The sequence below is a fragment of the Schistocerca cancellata genome, chromosome 9 (assembly GCF_023864275.1).
Source record: "Schistocerca cancellata isolate TAMUIC-IGC-003103 chromosome 9, iqSchCanc2.1, whole genome shotgun sequence".
Classification (NCBI taxonomy): Eukaryota; Metazoa; Arthropoda; class Insecta; order Orthoptera; family Acrididae; genus Schistocerca; species Schistocerca cancellata.
The window spans coordinates 57,125,072-57,132,867 of NC_064634.1; the positions used below are offsets into that span (position 1 = coordinate 57,125,072).

At 45.4% G+C, this 7,796-nt stretch overlaps 1 protein-coding gene across 1 annotated transcript in view; it reads right to left on the bottom strand.

Moving 5' to 3' along the window:
- The window catches only part of LOC126101609 (endoglucanase E-4-like), a 448,421-nt gene extending 446,205 nt beyond the window's left edge, over positions 1-2,216 (bottom strand). The window contains exon 1 of the mRNA XM_049912290.1: positions 2,166-2,216. The gene's annotated coding sequence lies outside the window, so the exon portion shown is untranslated. The remainder of the gene's footprint in view (positions 1-2,165) is intronic.
- Between the last annotated feature and the right edge of the window lie 5,580 nt (positions 2,217-7,796).

Sequence of the window (7,796 nt, forward strand, 5' to 3'; positions counted from 1 at the left end):
AAAATATTGTGTGTGTGAGTTTAAGCACAGTCATATACAATTTTTCAAAGGGGACGTTTCAGGCTGTACAATACAAGGTATCCGGAATACAAAATTAGAGAAAGAAAAAGAGAATCTTGGCGAGCAGTTACAGCGGCCGTTCTGGGAGAAAAATGGGATGGAATGGATAACAAGCAAAAATCAGATCTAGGTAATTACAGACAGTAAATATCTTATTAATTGCTATAAACAGTGTACAATGAAATGTACTATGTCAGGTCTTTCAGTTCTAGATTTTTTTTCCGTGGCATAAACATTTTTAATTAATATTGATGTCTAAACAGAGAAAGAATTAAATAATGAAACGTACCTTAAGGTTACTGCGAGTATTTTTCTGCACTGATACATTCCCTCATGTTCGTGTTCCTTTTAGAAATTTTCTCTCCAATCATATTCAGAAGCATTTGAAATGAGTTAACCGACATCCTGTAGTATTCAAAGAACTTGTCTGGATTTGCCTTCAGTTTGTTGTGTAGAAGCACGAACTTTCCTGTAGTTGATCTGTCGCTTAATATGGGATGAATCCAGTATTTTCTTTTTCCTGCCGTCGTTTCCGACGCCTATGTACAACTAACGCAGCACATACTCCAAGAACCGCGTTCTTGTTTAATGTATTTCCGCTAATAGTTGATACTGAACTGCGCACAGTAGATGTTGTCACAGGTTGCACCAAAGCATTACTGGCGTTTCGCTGGGCTTTACGCCGCGTGAGAGAGGCCGCCATGTGGCAGCGCGTGTTGCGTGAATTCTGGCAGAAACGCGCGTGGAAAAAACGCTCGTGTGGCCGTAGCCTAAAGTCGACGTGAACGCCGGCAGAAACGCGCGTGAAAGAAACGCTCGTGTGGCCGTAGCCTCAGGAGTTTACCTCGATACTGGCGGCACAGGCGTAAGTTAGCGACCTGGGCTAAGGAAGCGGGTGCCCGCAGAACGGAGTCACATCGGCCGTGCACTGCCGGGAACACTCACAAGGGGATGTCGCCAATTGTGAAATTCAGATTCGATTCATACTGCGCATAATAAAAGCTGATGCCCAGATGGGGAAATGTGGCAAAGCACCAAGATGCACTTCTCAGCCATTGTCGAGAAAATCGACAGTTAAAAGAAACCGTTGAGGTGAAATACTCTCTACGATTAGTAACTTTCCGCAGCGTCGTGGCGCAGCGGTAAGCGCTCGGGTTCATAATCCGAAGGTCGCCGGATCGAATCTCGCACCATTCAATTTTTTTATTATTAGTTTTTTGTAATATATATATATATATATATATATATATATATATATATATATATATATATATTTTGCAATATTAATGAATTGCTTATGCGTGTTGGTGAAGGTGGATCTCTCTCCAATTGTACCGCCTCCATTTTTCCGTTTGTTTAACAGGGTGTACCAAAGCTAGGGACCGCATCTACCTTCTTTCGAAGTTAGCAGGCAACTAGGCTGTTATGCGGCGGCTCGTTTCGGCCCATTCAACATCTGTCCTTCAAGTGTAACGAGCGAGTAACGGAGTTTATATTTCATACCTGCCACAGCAAATTTGTGTTCGTGGGGTCTCTATTCTAATTCGAACGTTTGACTTACGCTATACGTATTCGTTTCGGAATATCGTTTCTACGTCTTACGTTAACTATACGTGGTTAACATTATGAAGACAATTAATAACATTTGTGAAATACAACTTTGTTTGCGGAAAACATAATGATGTTCGAAGTTGCCAGTTTTTCCACGACAAACGACTTTCAACAACTTATTATATGCATAATTGTTGCAACTGATTGCCTGGAATATACATATTTGAATTACAAAAAACAAATACTTAAAAAAAAGGTGGCATGGCGCGAGATTCGATCCGGCGACCTTCGGATTACGAACCCGAGCGCTTACCGCTGCACCACGACGCTGTAGAAAATTATTAATCGTAGAGAGTATTTCACCGCAACGGTTTCTTTTACCTGTCGATTTTCTCGACAACGGCTGAGAAGTGCATCTTGGTGCTTTGCCACATTACACCTCTGGCCATGAGCTTTTATTATGCGCAGTATGAATCGAATGTGAATTTCACAATTGGCGGCCTCCCCTTGTCAGAGAGGTGGGAGACTGGAGAGCTGGGCTGCGCTGGACTTACCTCGCGGTCCGGTGAACAGGGCAGCAAGTAGCGCAGCAAGTGAGAGCGTCTGGCGTCGCACGGAGACTAGAGCGCTGCCTGGCGGGGGGCCGTTTGTGTAGCCGCGCGCCGCCCCCACCTGGCCACTGGCGGGGCCCACGCGGGCAGGCGGGCCCGTGCCAGCTGGGCGGTGGGCGGCGTGGGCGGCGCTCCTCTCTCCGGCCTTGCCCCACGGCCGGCAGCCTCGAGTTCACGCGGCGGTGATGTAGCGCCTGTCTGCGGGTGACGCTCCGTTTTGCACCAAAAAAGGCCACCTGCCCCACATCTACAGGGAGTCCGTAACTAAAGTTCCAGGACGCTGTAGACAGAGAACCAGACGTCAAATTTGAACAGTGTGTTACTGGCGCAGGTTGTTGTAGCCCTCAGTCCAGAGACTGGCTTGATGCAGTTCTCCACGCTGCGTTATCCTGTGCAAGCCTCTTCATCTCTGAGTAACTACTACAACCTACATCCTTCTGAATCTGCTTAGTGTATTCATCTCTTGGTCACCCTCTACGATTTTTACCCTCCACACTTCCCTCCAATCCTAAATTGGTGATCCCTTGATGCCTCAGAACGTGTCCTACCAACCGATCCCTTCTTCTAGTCGAGTTGTCTATTCAGTATCTCCTCATTAGTTACGTGATCTACCCATCTAATCTTCATCATTCTTCTGTAGCACCACGTTTCGAAAGTTTCTATTCTCTTCTTGTCCAAACTTTCTACCGTCCATGTTTCACTTCTATACAAAGCTACACTCCATACAAATACTTTCAGAAAGGACTTACTAACAAAACTATACTCGACGTTAACAATTTTCTCTTCTTCAGAAACGCTATCCTTGTCATAGCCAATCTACATTTTATATCTTCTCTACTTCGACCATCATCCGTTATTCTGCATCCCAGATAGCAAAACACATCTTCTGCTTTAAGTGTCTCATTTCCTAATCTAAATCCCTCAGCATCAACCGATTTAATTCGACTACATTCCATTATCCTCGTTTTGCTTTTGTTGATGTTCATCTTATATCCTCCTTTCAAGACACTATTCATTTTGTTCAGCTGCTCTTCCAGGTCCTTTGGTGTCTCTGACAGAATTACGATGTCGTCGGCGAACTTCAAAATTTTTATTTCTTCTGCGTGAATTTTAATTCCCACTCCAAATTTTTCTTTTGTTTCCTTTACTGCTTGCTCAATATACAGATTGAAAAACATCGTTGATTACAACTCTCACTCCCTTCCCAACCACTGCTTCCCTATCATGCCCCTCGACTCTTATTCTGCCATCTGGTTTCTGTGCACATTGTAAATAGCCTTTCGCTTCCTGTTTTTTACCCCTGCCACATTGAGAATTTGAAAGAGAGTATTCCAGTCAACATTGTCAAAAGCTTTCTCGAAGTCTACAAATGCTAGAAACGGAGGTTTACCTTTCCTTAACGTATCTTCTAAGATAAGTCGTTGAGTCAGTATTGCCTCGAGTTTCCAAAATTTCTACGGAATCCAAACTGATGTTCTCCGAGGTCGGCCTCTACCAGTTTTTCGATTCAACTGTAAAGAATTCGTGTTAGTATCTTGCAGCCGTGGCTTATTAAACTGATTGTTCGGTAATTTTCACACCTGTCAAAGCCTGCTTTCTTTGGGAATGGAATTATTATATTCTTCTTGAAGTCGGAGGGTATTTCGCTTTTTTTCTCATACATCTTACTCACCTAATGGAAGAGTTTTGTTATGGCTGGCTCTCCCATGGCTATCGGTAGTTCTATTGGAATGTTGTCTACACCCTTGTTTCGACTTAGGTCTTTCAGTGCTCTGTCAGATCACATCTCCCATTTCATCTTCATCTACGTCCATTCCATTTCCATAACATTGCCCTCAAGTACATCGCCCTTGCATAGATCCTGCATATACTCCTTCCTTCTCCATGAAGAATAGCGCGCTGCTCGTAAAGCTCTTTTACAAGAACGGTGACCGTGCGCCAGGAGCCCTGCGGAAGTTCCAGGCACTTAGCGGCGTGAAAAACGGCATTGGTCCGATGTTTGCCAAGGTTCTGCAGAAAATGATTACAAAATTCGAAAAGACAGGTTCTTTTGGAGTGCAGTGTGGCAGAGGGAGGAAAGCAGTTGCTCGGATGTCTGTCGAATATGTGGCCACAGCATTGCAGGAGGCGTTGAGAGGGAATGTGTAAACAAGGAATGCACGCGGAATTGCCCGAACGTTGGACATGCCTCCTAGGACGGCACATAAAATCCTAGGAAACATCCTGCACTTCTATCCATACAAAATCAACCACGTTCAGGGGTTGTTTCCTGCTGACCCGCTAGCAAGGTAAAGGTTCGCTCTGGAATTTCCGGCTCCCGTGGATGTGGACAATGAATGTGCATGGAAGATTCTGTGAACAGGCAACGGCAATTTCCACCTCCAAGGATATGCCAATACACAGAATTGCAGAATGTGGGCAACGGAAAAACCGCACGCACATCGGTCGGTACCACTTTATTCTGGAAAGATGACTGTGTGGGGCGGGTTGACGGAATGGGGTACCATAGGGCGTATCTTTTCGAGGAGATGAGTCCTGCATGTTCTGTTACCTTTACCAACACTGGTAAACACCATGAAAGAAAAAAATGGTTCAAATGGTTCTGAGCACTATGGGACTTAACTGCTGTGGTCGTCATTCCCCTAGAACTTAGAACTACTTAAACCTAACTAACCTAAGGACATCACACACATCCACGCCCGAAGCAGGATTCGAACCTGCGACCGTAGCGGTCGCGCGGTTCCAGACTGTAGCGCCTAGAACCGCTCGGCCACGCCGGCCGGCTCACCATGAGAGTCTTCTGCACACCGACGTCATTCCAACTCTTCAACAGCACGGATGTGTGGGTAGGATCGTTTTTATGCAGGGTGGCACTCCTCTCACACTGCACAGCCAGCGAAGTGGAAGCTGCACAGTCCTTTTGGAAATGCTAGAATTATCAATTCTCATTTCCCCACAGCCCCACACCAGATCTTAAACCGTGTGATTTCTGTTTGTGGGGTTGAACGTAGCTGAATTGAAGGCACGCATTGCGCAACGCATTCTGAATGTGACCCTTGAGATATTCAGATGCGTCGTGAAACATGCTGTTTCTCGATATGAATTTGCGGCAGGAAACGGTGGAACATCTCTTGTGCCAGTCTCGCGACAATTATAAACCGACGTCATTTGTTTTTGGCCTCGGAACAATTAAAAGCCGATATCATTTCGCTTTTTTTTTGCGGTTTTTGGACGATGTGGTATGACCCAGCCATGGTGGATGGGCTTACCTAATAAACAGTTCCGTAACTGTTGACTGCCGAATTAGTGCACATTGAACAGTGATATGAAAATCAAACCACTGCCGTCTTATTGTGATTCATCCGTTATTGTAGCCGACCCTGTTTACGTTAAGACATCTACAGCGCCGAGAAGTGAGTGGCACTGTGTTGTGTCACGTATTAGGGTTTCTTCTTGCTAACGCGGACCAGAGTGGGAGTGGGGTCATGCTCCGCCTCCCCTCCCTCCCTAGGAAGGCCATACCTTCTGCCAACAACAAATAGCCGGCCGCTGTGGCAGAGCGGTTCTAGGCGCTTCAGTGTGGAACCGCGCGACCGCTACGGTCGCAGGTTCGAATCCTGCGTCGGGCATGGATGTGTGTGATGTGCTTATGTTAGTTAGGTTTAAGTAGTTCTAAGTTCTAGGGGACTGATGACCTCAGATGTTAAGTCCCATAGTACTAAGAGCCAATTTTTAACAACAAATACGACACGGTTGGTGATACCATTGACACAACAGGCAAGCCACCTCGTACAATTTGAACATAGTTTACACTGATTGACGCCATCACTGTTGATAACAGTTTTAGGCCGTGTTTCTCAGCTTCCGTCGTATATGGGTGGGTGTTGCCGAAAATATAAAATTTATTTAAAAATTATTACAGCCGTAGTTAGTAAGGTATACATGTGAACTTTAGCATGTACAAAGAAAAAGAGTTTTATTTTGTTGCAGAAGTGTTGTAAAATACCCAGGATTAGTATTTACCGGAAATACACTTTAACAAAAAAAGACTCACTACGAAGGAGTTACCCAAATTGGACGGAAACCGGTAGTTGCGATGTACGTGTACAGACAGACAAATGACTACGATTTTAGAGAAAGTTTGATGATTAACGCACGAGAAAGAGCTTCACAAATTCAGCAAGTCAATAACGCATTGGTTCACCTCTGACCCTTATGGAAACATCTATTCAGGTCGGCATTGACTGACAGAATTTCTGGGTGTCCTGAGGGATATCGTGCCGACTACTGTCCAACTGACGCTCGAAATCTTCTTTTCTGGGGAGAGATCCGGCGACGTTGCTGGACAAGGTGGGATTTGGCAAGCACGGAGGGAAGCAGTAGATACTCTCATCATGTGCAGGCAGGCAGTATCTTGCCTTTCGCCTCGATTCTCATTGACTGGAGTAGAGAATACCAGCGAAGAGGTGTCTGGAGACGCCCCGAACGACGGTTCAATCCCGCGTCCGGCCATCCGTGATTTCCCTAAGCTCCAGGCAAATGCCGAGATGGTTCCTTTGAAAGGGCACGGTCGACTTCCTTCCCCGTCCTTCCCTAATACGATGAGACCGATGACCTCGCTGTCTGGTCTCCTCCCCCAACCAACCAACCAACCAACCAACCAACCAACGCACCGAAGAGTGGTGGGATACCAACCTGACTATCGCCTGCTGTACGGTCCGACAGCCAGGAGTGACGGTCTGGGGTGCCATTCCATTTCATGGCAGGACCCCTTTGGTTGTCATCCGCGTCACTCTTACAGCACAGCGGTGCGTCGACGATATTCTACTCCCCGTTCTGTTGCACTTCATGGCAGGCCGTCGTGGACTTACATTTCAGGAAGATAATGCCAGTCCGCATGCAGCGAGTGTTTCTACCGCTTGTCTTCGTGCTTCCCAAATCCCACCTTGGCCAGCAACGTCGATGGATCTCTCCACAACTGAAGACGTTTGGAGCATTATCGATGGGGCCCTCCAAACAGTTTGGGATTTTGACGACCCCTCACGAAGACGTCCAACTACTCTATCAGTCAGTGCCTAGCCGAATAAGTGCTTGCATAAGGGTCTGAGGTGCATCAACGCCTTACTGACTTACTCAGTTCGTGAAACTCTTTTTCTGAAATAGTATTCATTTGATGTCGCTACATGTATGGGGTAGAAGGATACTCGGAGTATACATGATATACAAGCATATTTCATAATCGATTAATCATAAGCGATTGGTGACTACTTTAAAACGCGTCGATACACGTATGAATACAACAGTTGCGACAATGCCGAACAGAAATTTCATATTCTAGAATATAATAAATAACTTGTTTCTTTAAGCTTAGTGTATTTCATTACCTATTAACATTATAGTATCAGTCAACAGAACTACTTAAGTTACAATAAAAAATATATTTTACGTTTTAAGTAAAAAACGGGTTTTGCATCATTCTGGTCCACCAGTGGGTCACTTAGATACTTCAGTTGTGGCACGTTGACACGAAATGGAAACTGTATAAAACTAGTTTTAGTTTGTAAGACTTCTATC